The sequence below is a fragment of the Saccostrea cucullata genome, unplaced genomic scaffold (assembly GCF_032062105.1).
Source record: "Saccostrea cucullata isolate Sc308-1 unplaced genomic scaffold, CSIRO_AGI_Scuc_v1 ctg4912, whole genome shotgun sequence".
Taxonomy (NCBI): domain Eukaryota; kingdom Metazoa; phylum Mollusca; class Bivalvia; order Ostreida; family Ostreidae; genus Saccostrea; species Saccostrea cuccullata.
In genome coordinates, this window is record NW_026934751.1 from 36,218 (window position 1) to 51,498 (window position 15,281).

Genomic DNA, 15,281 nt, shown 5'->3' on the forward strand with positions numbered 1-15,281 from the left:
AGTCATTTCTGCAAGATACCAGGGGTAGTTTTTCTTATATAATCCTTTAGGGAAGAAAAATAATTTTCCAATTTCAAATGTTTAAGTGTTTGGATTTTATAAAAAGGCTTAGAAAATAAAAACAGAAACTGGTTTAGAAATCAGAGTGTTACTAAAATTTTGAATATTTTTCATACATTACAAAGATATACAAAACAGATTTTGAGGAATATGTCTGACCTTAATGTACATGTGCACATTTAAGGCGGTTTTTTTCCCCGGGCACGAGCACAATTATATTGAATTTTGGGGCATCTTATAATATCAGTTTAAATATCTGTATTGTTAAATTACGAATATTTAAATACAGCTAATATTTCAAAAGGAAATTGATTTAATTTGCTAAAACTTGTAGTATGAAAATGAAAGACTTCAAAGACGCCGACATTGTTCGAGGTCCACTGTGCCCCGTGCGTGTTTTGCGGGAAAAACTCGTGGCCTGTACTGTACCTTTGACCACAAACACAACCAGTTGTTTTATATTTTGTAGCAAATAAGGAATCGGCTCACAATCTGTCTAGTTGTTTTGCAGTTGTAGTTTGCTTCGAGTAGTTTCCTTATTTTTGCAGTTGAAGATCCAGACGTTTGATACTTGATAATGGTGTTTCGAACAGGCAGACACAACCTCCGTCCTCCTTTCACAGGCGCCGTAGCGAGAAATAAACCAAAATGACTTATTTGGTCATTATACGATTAAAAAATCATTGGGGGCGTGGTTTGCATAATTAACTAAAGAACGGTACGGTTCGTTTCTTGCACGGAACGGTACGCTTTGTGGACGGTACGGTACGCTTTGTTCACGGAACGGTTCGCTTTGTGGACGGTACGGAACGCTTTGTGCACGGAACGGTTCGCTTTGTGCACGGAACGGTACGCTTTGTTCACGGAACGGTTCGCTTTGTGGACGGTACGGTACGCTTTGTGCACGGTACGGTACGCTTTCTGCACGGAACGGTACGGTTCGTTTCTGAGGTGTAGTAGCACGGTTTAGGGTCTGTAATTGAAACGAAAAAAAATCATCAAACTTTTAAATGACCCTTTGGTAATTTTCCTTCAGTATATGTCGAGCAAAACAGGGCGAATTGCTAGGTTGCTCAAGTATTTAAAAGACTACGAAATAAAGCTAGTGTCTTTCCTGATATACTTTATTTTATCAAATAAAATATACAACATTACTAAGATAGTCATGTTGTATATTTTATTTGATAAAATAAAGTATATCAGGAAAGACACTAGGAACTTAGAGGATTTACTCATTGTCGGGTCAGTGGACAAGATTATAAGCAATTCTAGAAGCAGTAAAGGAAGCTATAGCTATAGATACATTATTATTTATTCTAATAATAATAACTTTGCTTATAAACAAATATACAAACTAAAAATATTTACTGAATATCATAAAATTCATGATTTATGAACTTTGTTTTCATAATTTTAAATAGAGTGCCTCTTGAAATTGTGAATTTTATGGCCCCAAGGTCAGGGGTTCTGGTGTTATGATGGGGCTCTATTGATTATATAGTGAAAATGCATTTATTCTTTGAAAATCTTCTTCTCGTCTCCTGGGTATTAAATAAATTAACTAAGTACATAGTTATGATGAGCAAGAGTGCCTCTTTTAAAATTGTGAGTTTTATGGCCCCAGGGTCAAGAATTCTTGTACTAGGGAGGGGCTTTATTGATTATATAGTGAAACTGTATTTATTCTTTGAAAATCTTCTTCTCGTCTCCTGGGTATTAAGTTAACTAAGTACATAGTTATGATGAGCAAGAGTGCCTCTTTTAAAATTGTGAATTTTATGGCCCAAGGGTCAGGAATTCTAGTGCTAGGGAGGGGCTCTATTGATTATATAGTGAAAATGCATTTATTCTTTGAAAATCTTCATCTCTGCTCCTGGGTATTAAATAAGCTAACTAAGTACATAGTTATGATGAGCAAGAGTGCCTCTTCCAAAATTGTGGATTTAATGGCCCCCAGGGTCAGGGGTTCTGGTGTTAGAGAGGGGCTCTATTGATATCGATTATATAGCGGATATACATTAATTCTTTGAAAATCTTTGCTTTGCTCCTGGGTTTTATGCCAATGATCCAAGTATATATATTTCTGATGAAGAAAGGTGCATCTAGCAAAATGATTTTTATTTATGCCCCTCCCCCCTCCCCCGCTTTGAAATCTGCTCTTTGGTATTGATCAACCATTTTATGATAAAATTTGCAAAATTTTGAAACTTGTGGCCCCAGGGTCAGTGGTTCCTTTGGGGTGAGGTGCAAAACTAGTTCTAAAGTGGAAGTGAATTTTCTCTTTGTTACTCTGATCTACCTCTGGGTATTAAGTAAATAGAGTAATCATGCAAAGTTTATAATCATGATAAGCAATGGTATCTCTTTAAAAATCGTGAATTTCTATGCCTCTGGTTTAAAACACGAACCAAAGTTAATTGTTTGAAAGTTGTTACACAATACTCAGGTGACCTATAACGCCCGTGGGCCTCTTGTACTATACTTATTATAAGAAAAAAGTCTGACTTACGAAGTCCGTAACTTTTCACTTAAGATACGATGCTTCTGCATTACTAATGTTTTCATAAGTTTTTACCGTAACCTTAACTTACGAACAATTCGTAAGATATGGTCTTGGAAATCTCTTTTCCAGGATATATAAATATTCGTAGTGAGGAACGCTGTGCAAACGCAATAGTCCTTTACTTTTTTCTACGCGGCAATAAGTTATTCTCGTCTGCGACAGAAAATAATGGAAAAAGAAATCAAAACATAGAATGCCTAGCTGGAGTAAGGGGGGGGGGGGGGGGGGGGGTCGTGGCCTTGGCGGAGACAGTGATCCCTAGGGCCCAATACCTTAAAAGGAAGCTGTCTCCGTCATTAACAGCTGAGAAAAAAACAGAAGCTGTGGGAGGAAGTAGCTGATGAGTAAGCATGGCGGCGAACCCCAAATCATGAAATATGTACCACAATAAAGTAACCAGAAGTCTCTGTCGAGACTGTAGCTCTACTAGTTTGTACTTATCAAAAACCATTGTAACATTTTATGTATCTTTGTGTAGTCTACTTGTGTGCCAACTTATTTTGAAATCAAACTAAAACTGTAGAAGGAATAACATTTTAAAGGAATTTCACAGAAAATTCTATTTTTAGTAACCATGGTAACACCATTCATCGAAATCAAAAACCGATGCACTATCTATGTATCTTAGTGTAGTGTACTTATGTGCCAAGTTTTATTGAAATCGGACAAAAAAAGTAGAAGGAGTAGCGTTTTAAAGGAATTTCACAGAAAATTCTATTTTTAGTAACCATGGCAACACCGTTCATCGAAATCTAAAACCGATGCACTATTCTATGTATCTTAGTGTAGTCTACTTGTGTGCCAAGTTATGCTGAAATCAGACCAAAACTGTAGAAGGAGTAGTGTTTAAAAGGAATTTCACAGAAATTTCTATTTTTAGTAACCATGGCAACAACCGTTCATCGAAATCAAAAACCGATGCACTATTCTATGTATCTTAGTGTAGTCTACTTGTGTGCCAAGTTATATTGAAATCCGACCAAAACTGTAGGTCCTGAGGAGTAGCGTTTTAAAGAAATTTCACAGAAATTTCCATTTTTAGTAACCACGGCAACTCCACTCATCGAAATCCAAAACCGATGCACTAATTTGTGTATCTTTGTGTAGTCTACTTGTGTGCCAAGTTATACTGAAATCAGACTGAAACTGTAGGAGGAGTAGCGCTTTGAAAAAATTTTTACAGACAGACGGACAGCAGACGGACGGACGCCGGACGCATTACTATCGCATAAGCTCTTCTGGTCTCTGACCAGTAGAGCTAAAAACTGAATAGAAGCATATCAATTTATTGTGTGGAACTTTCAGGTGTTGCATAAAACTTGAAAAATCAATAAGAAAAATGCATTTAAATTTTACAATGTTTAAATAACAGGGTCCAGTAGAATCTCTTGATTTAGCCATATAGCTTTTAATAGCTATATAGCTTTATTAAGAATTGAAAATAGATTTATTTAGCTTGTCATTAAGCATATTGAGGTCAGGCATTTCTTTCATAAAATTAAATTTGTATACTTATTTACATATGTAGATTTAAGCCTTTGTATAATGGTAATTCTTTACGTTTAAAGTTCTTAAATATATTTTGTTTTCTTGTTTTCATTACTTCATTAGAATTTCCTCTGTTGTATACTATGGCTATCTTACCTGAATGTTTGCGGGGATTGAGTGTTATCTATAGGTTTTAGGCTGTATTAGATCCTCATGATCGTCCACTGGGCGCAGTATGACACACCGCTGGAACCTATACCGTTCAATAAGTTTCATTATCATATCAAGGACCTATGTCCTGTCTTGAAAAACTCTCGCCAGACGAGCCTATTGTCTTTTTCTTCATCCAAAATACCTCCACATGCTACCAGTGCACCCATGTTTATTAAAAAATGACGCAATTTGCGACAATTTCCTACCTTAAAAGAGCCCCAAACCTCTCGTAAGCTACGACATTTTTGTCGCTACTTAAAGAAGTTGGCTAAGATAGAAATTCATCGTAACTTACGGTTACGATTAAATCTTCACCAAAGAAGTTGAGTAAAACTCAAAAGCTTGGGCTTTAAAAACTCAGTATTATCCTTTTTCATCGTGAAAGAATGTTCTGCATTAAAGGAGCTTACAGTAAGTACTGTTCCATTAAGGAGGGTTGGGGCAAATTAAGTACCTGAGAGTACGTCCTCTTGAGTTTTACTGACTTGATATAAAATTCTGTTATAACCTTAAGTTACGATAAAGTCTTACTAAACTTCGTATCGGGGCTACTTTAAGTAAAGATTTTATGTTTTACGCACTTCTAGATATAGAAGAGGGAGGTTCACTAGAGTTTTGTACGTGGTGTCCAAGTACTCAACCACCCCTCATAAATACAGCATTCTATCAAAAACCGTAGCTCGATTTATGCCAGTCTCTTGTTTATTTATTTATATTCAGTTTCTTCTTAAAATAGCAAAAATTTGTGCATATTAATTGGGCATATAGCTCGTGAAATAAGCGTTGCTTATGTTCCGACGTCTATCCGTATTATATGAATGTAACTGCATAACCTGTCTTTTATACCGCATACAAAGAAAATCATCCGATTGATACTAAAAATGTTTTCAACAACTTGTGAAAGTTTTAAAATACCTGAATATGAGCCGGCATAAAACCTGCAGTCTTCTGGTTCAATATCTACGACATGTTATATCTATACCAGTGTCAACAAGCGTGAGGATAACGTTGGAAGGAAAGCAATACCTCAATTAGCTCACAGTCATACATCGTGTCAAGCACTTGGTGTCTGTCTCGGAAAACCCGCTCCCTTCGTAAAAGTTTGTCGTTTTCTTGTAAAATTTCTCTCATGGTTACATGTACGCCATTTTGCATTGTAGTTCGTAAAGCATCTTATGAATTGATGTTTGTGAGAACCCTAAAAACTCTTTTATCGATGTTGCGATGTCCTCCCTCCTCTCAACGGCTTTGGAGTTTGCAGTGTTAAATGCATAAATGCTCGCAATTAAGCCAAATAACACTTGGGAAAATTTTCCACCAAAAACCTTTTTCATTGTTTCTTGAAGGATTGACGTAAATTGAAAAAAAAGAACGTTGGAATACAAAAAAAAAATCTTTTCATTTCCGAGAATGGAAATGATCTTTATTTCAAAAGAAAAAGATAAAATAACAGTCCTAAATAAAACGTCAACAGGCTGGTATCTTTCCCAATAGCACCACTCGCATTTTCTGCAATTGAAAAATAGTGATTGGATTGTCAAAAAGTGTGTGAAATAAGACAGTTGTCGAAATATTTATTTCTTTTATGTCCTTGGTTTCACCAAGCATATGCCATTCTCAAAGAAAATTCATGATACAAAATTAAAACGCATGGACTGTCACATTAAAGCAAAATTAAATTTGGGATGCGCGTTTATCAATTTTCATTACATATATGTGATGTTCATCTGTCGTGCAATTTATATCTAACAATTTATATCTTTTTGTAAATCAAACTTATAACACCTAATTTCTGAGATGATGGTAGTTCACCACATTCAAAAGATTTTAAAAAGTGAATCATAAAAGTAATTTTTAATTTAGTATTCCTTAAATAATGTCTTATGTTTTCAGATGTAGGGTTTTGTGATGTGTACAGTTTATCATAGAATTTACATAATTGTCCCAAGATATCATTACTACTAAAAAAAAGTTTGGTTATACCCATTATTAAGTGTTTTCTCCTTAAATGCGAGGGGGGTTGAATACATACGAAAAAAATAGTTTTATATGATTGGCTTCAAGATTTAGACATAGATATTGTATTATTACAAGAAACTCATTATATAGAATCGAGAGAGTATCAATATAATGCCAGATGGATGGGCTCTCGTTTTCACTGTTTTCGAGTTCAGCGTTTAGTAGGGGTGTCTCTATATTAATCAGAAAAAATTTTCCTCATGAATTGATTAACTATCACAGATCTTCTGACGGAAGGAAAATTTTGATAAATCTAAAAATTAATGATATAACGTTTTCAATAGCAAATCGCTATGCACCAAATAATGTATCCGATAGAAAAGAATTTTATATAACAACAAAGTCTTGGGTAAGAACAAGCAAATTCAAAGAATTGTGGTCCCCCGCTTTCGCTGTATTTGTGCGTGGGATTGTCATTCTTTATGCCAAATTGTGTCAAATATGAGTGCCCTATCACATGTCATTTAGAAATTATCACCGATCGAAGTTGATTTAAAAAAAATAAGATCAGTTGTGAAGGTCCAGGTCAACGGGCTAGAAATCATAGAATCAAGATCTTGTTACAGGTAATGTACAAGTCAAATATGAAAGCCCTGTTTCTTCTCAATCAAAAGTTATAAGGGAATATTAATAATTTTGAAAAGTAGGTCAAACTTCTTCAAGGTCAAGGTCACAAGATCAAAATTCATCGTGTATTTGGAAAGGTCTTATCACAGGCAATACACAGGGTCAATATGAAAGCCCTATCTCTTCTCATCCAGAATTCATGACCAAGGATAAAATTTTTGAAAAGTAGGCCAAACTTCAATGTCAAATTCACGAGGTCATAAATCATAGTGTTTGAGGTAGGTCTTGTCACAGGTAATACACATGTTTAATCTAAAACATTTTTTTAAAAATTTGGTCAAACATGAAGTTCAAGGTTGGGGCGTGTATTTAGAAAGGCCTTATCACAGATAATACACATGTATAATATAAATGTCTTATCTCTTCTCATTTAAAAGATATGATCAAGGTTAAAGTTGTTGAAGATAAGTGAAATTCAAGGTAAAGGGGTCAAAAATCATAGTGTACTGTGAAATCACTTATTTTCGAGGGGGTTTAATTTTCGTGGTTTTCAAGGTATGCAGAGGCCCACGAATTTATGTCCACTACGAATGCAATTTTTCACAAATATTACAACTGAAAAATTCCTTAACCACGTAATAAAATCCCATGAACCAATAAAATTTCCTCAAACCACGAAAATTTGGCCCTTTGAAAATATGTGATTTTACAGTATTAACAAAGGTCTTGTTACAGGTAATGCACATCTCTAATGTAAAAGCCCTATCTCATCTCATTCACAAGTATTGCCAATTCAAAGTTATGTTTAATTTTTAAATTAGGTCAAATTTCAAGGTCAAGGTCACGGACTCAAAAAAAACTTAGAAAAATTCTTTTATGTCCCCTTGCTTTCGCGAAAGCAACAAAAGTTTTATATCTGACGTGGCATCGTTTTTCTTGAGCAATCCGATGTAAAAACTTAAATTATTTTACTAAAACACTACATTACCCTTATATCACCCTTCTTTGCTAATACTGTACTGCACCCAAAAGTGTGTGTGTGTGAGGGTGTGTGTGTGTGTGTTGGAGGGGACTTATAATGGCCAAGTTTTTCTTTATATTCTGCATATCTTGAATACACTTATCATTAAACCACGGTTTATATTTCGTTCTCTTACATCTTACATGTGTATCCCATGACTACTTGGAGCTTCGTACAGCATACTGAGGTAACACAATAATAACACTAACAGCACAAAAACAGAATTAACACAATTATAATACCCCCCGCTTGAAAAGCTGGAGGGTATATAGTAATCGGTATGTCCGTCTGTGTGGTACGCTTTAGGGTACCAATCCCTTATCCGCAACTCCTCTCATACACTGAATGAAAGATGAAACTTTCATAGAATCTTTATTACATATTGCCATTGTGCACCTCCTATTTTACTTTTTTATCCGACACACATCTTTCCCACAGCAAAAAATAGACTCTGCCTATTTAGTCATATGGGAGGCGGGGGTATCATTTAGTGAGCTCATTGCTCACAGTACCTCTGGTTATACCCCCCGTTTGAAAAGAGGGAGGATATATAGTAATCGGTATGTCCGTCCGTCCGTCTGTTACGCTTTGGGGTACCCATCTCTTATCCGCAACTCCTCGTATACCACGGAGTGAAATTTTATGAAACTTTCACAGAATCTTTATTACATATTGCGATATGCACCTCCTATTTTACTTTTTGATCTGTCACTAATTTCGGGTCTCCAAGAGCAAAACATGGACTTTGCCATTATAACCATATGTGGTTATAACCATAGATATATATCTTATTGCTCACAATATTATGTTTTTACATCATTCTGATTATATAGTGGGGTTTCAACAATTTTCATCAATATTATGTTGAAGAGCACTTGTAATTTCAGTACAGCTCAGCTCCTTCCATTTCACTTACAAACCGAACTTAACAATGTATGTAATATTTTTATACCCTCCGCATGAAAAGCGGGAGGGTATATAGTAATCGGGATGTCCGTCCGTCTCTTACGCTTTGGGGTACCCACCTCTTATCCGCAACTCCTCTCATACCACACAATCTTTATTACACATTACCATTGTGCACCTCCTATTTTAGTTTTTGATCCGACAATTATTTCCCATTGCAAAACATGATCACTGCCATTATATTCATATTTCTGTCTTATTTTTATTTTAAAGTTACTTCCCTTTGCCCGTGACCTATTGCTATCTGTTTTTGTTTGTCGTCGTCCGTCGTCAATCGGTCGTAAACATTTGAACAATTTTGGCTTCTTCTCGGGAATCGCTGAGCCAATTTCCACCAATTTTGGTTTATACAATCAATGGGTGAAGGGGACAAAAATTTTGAAATTCATGGCCCCTGTCCCCCTGTGGCTTAAGGGGTGGGGCCCAAACCACTAAGCTAATGTAAATAAATACATAGTTATGCTGAAAATTGTGAATTTCCTGGCAAATTGGTCAAGGCTTTTGGTGTTAGGGCAGTGCTCTATTGATTATATACTGATATATAGTGAAAATGTATTAATTCTATGAAATTCTTCTTCTCTGCTCCTAGGTATTAAACAAACTAACTACGTACATAGTTATGATAATGAAGGGTGTCTCTTTTAAGTATTATGAATTTCATGGCCCCAGGGTCAGGAGTCCTGGTGTTAGGACCGGGCGCTAACGATTATATAGTGAAAATGCATTAAATCTTTGAAAATCTTCTTTTCTGCTCCTTAAACAAACTAACTGCGTACAAAGCTATGATGAGGAAGGATGCTTCTTCTAAAATTGTAAATTCCATGACCCAATGGCCAGGGGTTCTGGTATTAGGGCGGGTCTCTATTGATTATATAGTGAAAATGCATTACTTCTTTTAATATCTTCTCTGCTCCTGGATATTAAGCAAACTTACAACATACAAAGTTATGATGAGAAAGAGTGCTTATTCTAAAATTGTGAATTTCACGACCCCAGGGTTAGGATATCTTAGGTAGGGGGGGGGGGGTATTGATAAATGATTATATTGTGAATATGTATTTTTAGTTCTTAAATAATTTTTTCCTCTGCTTCTTGGTATTAAACAAACTGACTACAGACTTAGTCATGATGAGTAAGGGTGCCTCTTGTAAACTTGTGAATTTCTTAGCCCCAGGTTCAGATGTTTTTTGTTTTAGGATATGACCCTTTGATTATATAGTTAAAATGTATTGATTTATGAAAATTTCCTCTGCCCCTGGGTATTAAAAAAACCAAAGACACAAATAGTTATGATGCCCCTGGGTATCTAAAACACTAAATACACAAATAGTTATGATGAAGAAGAGTGCCCCTTTGAAAATTGTGAATTCCATGGCCCCAGGGTAAGGAGTTCTGGTGTAAGGGGGGAGACAGTTTTGATTATATAGTGAACATGCATCAATTCTGTGAAAATCTTCTATGTTCTTGGGTATTAAACAAGCTTACTACAAGTTTACACAGTTATGCTGGACATGGATCAATCTTCCAGAAATTGGAATTTCAAGGCCCCTGGATAAGGGGTATCTTAAAGGACGGGGGGGGGGGGCTCTAGTGTGTAGCTATGATGAGCAATGGGTCTTTTTTCAAAATTGCAAAAATTGTGCAATAGGTCATGGTCTCTGGTTTGAAACATGAACCAAATTCAAATGTTGAAAAGTTGTTGCACGCATATGATGCTAAGGTGACCTATAAGGCCCGTGGACCTCTTGTTTCAGTGTCCGAAGCCATGGTACATGTGTGATATAAAGTTTTCTAACAGCAATTAATGTCTAAAAGACATGAACCTCCTCTTTCCAAACTCCATGCTAACCTTGCACTATTATTATACAACCGAATGAGGATTAACTAAAAGTAATTCATGCACTTTTTTATTTAATAAAATAAATCATAATTCTAAAGGGATCCATGTACAGTCCAATAATAGTGTCACCCACCTCTCTTCGTGAGAAATACAGTCATATTCCGGTTGCCACCTTCAAATTTATCGTCAACCAGCAGGCAATTATATGACGTCATATCCTCTTTCGTGACATTATTGATTGTCAGGGTTGTCACCAAATCGTCTCCGTCTCTGGGAGTAAAGGAATGATTAATTATATTCATACTGAATAGCATATCCTTATACCCCCTGCTTGAAAATCGGGGGAGGGGATATATGAACAGTATGTCCGTCCGTCCGTCTGTTACGCTTTGGGGTACCCATATCTTTTTTTCAATTCCTCTTATACCACTGAGTGAAATTTAATGAAACTCTTACAGAATCTTTATTACATATTGCCACTGTGCACCTCCTACTTTACTTTTTGATCCGACGCATATTTTGGGTTTCCCGGCTACAGCAAAACATGGACTTTGCCATTATAACCATATGGGAGGCGGCGGGTATCATTTAGTAAGATCATTGCTCACAATACCTCTAGTTTCTCACAAAAAAAACGATAAATAGAAGAACTCTTATTATACCCCCCCCCTCCCCTTTAAAAGCGGGAGGGTATATAGTAATTGGTATGCTAGATAGCAATGAAAGTGAAATGATCAAAATCTTGGCCGATAATATACATGTAACTTTAAGAAATCGGTAAGTTGATAAAATAGAATGTCAAAATATCTGTGGTAAATGAGTCATTTAACATCATATTTTTTAAAATGAGCGAGATTTGTATGAAGTTTAAATTAGTGTTTACAGTATTTTAATAATACATGTTCATTAATTCATGTAGACCTTGGACATCAGTGTGAAATTCAAGTTGCAATTCACTGAACAAGAATCAAAACTTTGTGAATCCCATAGGTGTAGTATTTTTATACAGCAAAAATAAAGCTGTGGTACCAACGAAACATATATTATGTTTTTACAGCATATTGTAACGATATTATTACTTCATTACATTATTTAACCACTATATAAAATTAGGTTGCCACCTGTAATAAAGTTGATTCAATTGTTTTGTTCTTGCGTATGTGTGGATGTTTAAATAGGTTTAAAAATTGATTTTGTTTTGACCAGTGTAAGTTTCCTATAAAATTTTAGGTGTGGCGAATATTAAAGTGCAAGGGATTTGTAGCAATTTCATCAATTTTGATAATAATCTCCTTAATATTATACATTTTTATTTTAAATTCCTAGGATATGCCCGGTAAGCGGTTTTTTTTTTTGTTGGTCAGTTTTCAATATTGTAAGTATGTTCTTTTGTTTGGGGTTTTTCTGTGTGTAAATTTATTTTAGGGTTAGTTACACGTATGTTATTTTCAGTATGTAGTTAAGAAAATCAATTTGAACTTTCTCTGTACATAAAATATACAAATTATGAATTTTTATAAGCTCATTTGCATAGAAATACTATCTTTAGCCTTAACTCACTTGCGCATTTCCAAGCCGGAGGATTACACCCGCGAATCCGGGCCTCCATCTACGTTTGTAAATTCCCTGTAGTCGTTTGTCCGCAGGTGTGGTTATGGGGGCGGATCAGCACGTGGTGGCGGGAGTCCTTCAGACTAGTGACTTGTGAGCTAGTAAGTAACTTTTGTATGTGAATAAAATTTGAGAAAAGAAATTCCAAAAACTATTATACAGATTATTTATTAAAGTGAACTTTTTCAATTTCCTGTCAATCTTTGTATCTGATACGCGATTTGAGAAAAAAGACTGTTGATTTAAAGTAATTTAAGTATATTATTTCTAGTTTGGGTGTGGTGAGAAAAGAGAGAGAGGGAGAGAATATTATTATTTTTTTGGTTTATTTTCATAAAGAATTTTTTTTCGTTAAGTTATTTACAATTTGTTCTTTTATCTCAGCAGTACAAAATTTTTAAGAACTCATTACACCACCACTGTATATTTTAGGAAACGCTGTCATGGGATAAAAGGCAAAGCCCCAAATGTATAAATTATCCAACGTACGTTTCCAACTCTCGTTAATGTTCCTGGCATACCTGACAAACTAGAGTACTTCCTTATATTATTATTTTAAAAATGTTAAATAAATTTGTAAATTTTGATTATTAAAATGTCTTGTTGGTTTAAAATACACGAGACTTCCAGTGTCAATTTCATTAGTCCCCACCCACTTACGTCAGACACAAAGACAGACGCACGAAATTTACACGCATGGAAGGCCTCCTTAGCTTCTGGCCTTTCGCTTGTCGAAATATACATTCTGTTTGAATTATTAAGAAATCAACTCTTCTACCTTTCAAAGAGTTATCAGAAAATAATTTTATTTTCGTTGTAACGCGTTATCTGATTTGATAGAAAATTAATCTATATTGCATAACCTATTTGGCCTACGTCACAATGACAAAAACGTATCAATCCGCTTTATGTTACTTTTAAAATATGTACAATATGAATGCGTTTTTAAGAGAGAAATTGCCTTGTTTTCTAAACTAAAAACTGAAAATTAAATAATAAGGAATAAATTAAATAGAAACTTAATATGTTATTCAAGGAATCAATGTCTAGTTAGCATAGTATGCCAGGGCATCAACAATAATGAGAAACATGGGTTAATTTGCATAACGGGCGAAGCCCGTTTTGCATAAATTATCCCATGCATGTTTGCCACTATCGTTGATGTCCCTGGCATACTATACAGTGATTCCTTATATTTCCATTTTATTGCGAAAAAAATTGTATGTTTAGATTTTAAAAATATAGAAATAGATTTAAATTTTACGGGGACTCACATGCCAATTTAATAGTCCTCTCCCACTGACGTCAGTCACAAAGGCAGCTGCACGAGATTTACATGCATATTTGGTCTCCTTGGCGTCAGACACAGAGACATACATGTATGCGCACGAGATTTGCATGCAAATTAGGCCTCTTTAGCTCCTGATCTATCGATCTGCCTAATTTACATTTCAGTAGAATTATCGAGATATATTTGCATCCACTGAATATTTTCTCGTTTATTTCTTAAGAAAACCTACTGGTTAATCACTGCATGAACTACATTAGGCATGTCGCCTGTACGTATTTCTTGATCAGTGGCTGTTCCATCAATGAAACGTATAAAAACGTTCGCATCATTAATACAATAATTAATGTTTTAATCCTACTTTAAATGATTATTTAATTAGATATAAATATAAACAATAAAATGTCCTTGTTAAAAGCATTTTATTGTTTAAATCAACTCCGCTAACGTTCAAAGAGTTCTCACAGAGAAAAAAATGGAAATATATTGGTATAACCTGGGTTGGAGGAGTTTACTTTTTTATAAACCACGAAGCGGTTTATAAGGCGTAAACTGCCACATTTGTTGCTGTTTAATTCATTCCTTAAGAAAACAAATAAAAATGAGAATTTTATGATAAAACAATTGCATATAAAAAAAAAATTATCACTGAATATAATAATTATATAATAATGACTTCATCATTTCTTATAAAGGTTATACCACTTGATATATAGTATGAATATAACATTAAAGCAGTCATGAAGTTCCATACAACTTACAAGTTTTGATTTATTTTGTATTTCTGATTGTCTTCCAACCTTCTTCTACCCATAAACCAAAAGTAAAAACTCTCTCCATTGTAACACTTTCCTACGTTGTGTGCCGAAGTTGCTATACTGAAATCAGACCAAAACTGTAGGAGGAGTAGCATTTTGAAACAATTTTACAGACATTTCTAGTTTTAGTAACAGCGGCGAAACAATCTGAAAATGAAAACATTTCAAATATTGATTTCGATATGGCATTATATACTGTTAAATCAAAATGTTGCGAAAATGCGGCCCTTCCTTTTGCCTTTTGTTTAATGTATGTAAAGAGTCAAAACACCTAGCTGCAAAACTACTAGTATAGCTTTCCAAAAGAAATATATTGACAGACCGGGTTGTCTTGTTCCCAAATATGTTCTCTTGAATGTTAAAAAAATGAAATGGGAAATAATAGAGGAATGAATATTTAATAACACAGTTTGTTTCTTTTTTTAATCTATCTATTCTGTAAAAAAGTTCGGTAGATGTAGGGGTCGAAAAATGGATAAAAGCATCGCATTTTTTCTTTAGGAAAAGAAAACAATTATGATTTTCCATACCATAGAACTCGAACTCTCTCTCTCTCTAAAAGAAATAAAATTCGGTACTAAGGACGTACTTATACGGAGCGCAGCGAGCTCAGTAGACTAACGTGTACAAACAGAAGAAATTCGGAATGAAATCTGTACATACGAAAGGCGTGTTTTCCTGTGCAACATTCCCAGAATTCCTTCGATACCAGGGTTCCATGCGAATTTATTTTAAAACATACAAAAGACCAAGAATCATCGTTCTTTGCCAAAGTGCGTTGCCATAGTGCGGGGACAATTGAAATTGACATGGAAGGCATCGTATAA

General features: G+C 34.9%; 1 long non-coding RNA gene across 1 annotated transcript; it reads right to left on the reverse strand.

The window, feature by feature from the left end:
* Positions 1-5,711: 5,711 nt before the first annotated feature.
* LOC134241256 (uncharacterized) lies at positions 5,712-14,494 on the reverse strand. Its single transcript, XR_009986623.1, has 3 exons — positions 14,398-14,494; positions 10,871-11,007; positions 5,712-5,833 (listed from the first exon to the last, which is right to left on the reverse strand). It is a non-coding gene; the product is annotated as an uncharacterized LOC134241256 (long non-coding RNA).
* Between the last annotated feature and the right edge of the window lie 787 nt (positions 14,495-15,281).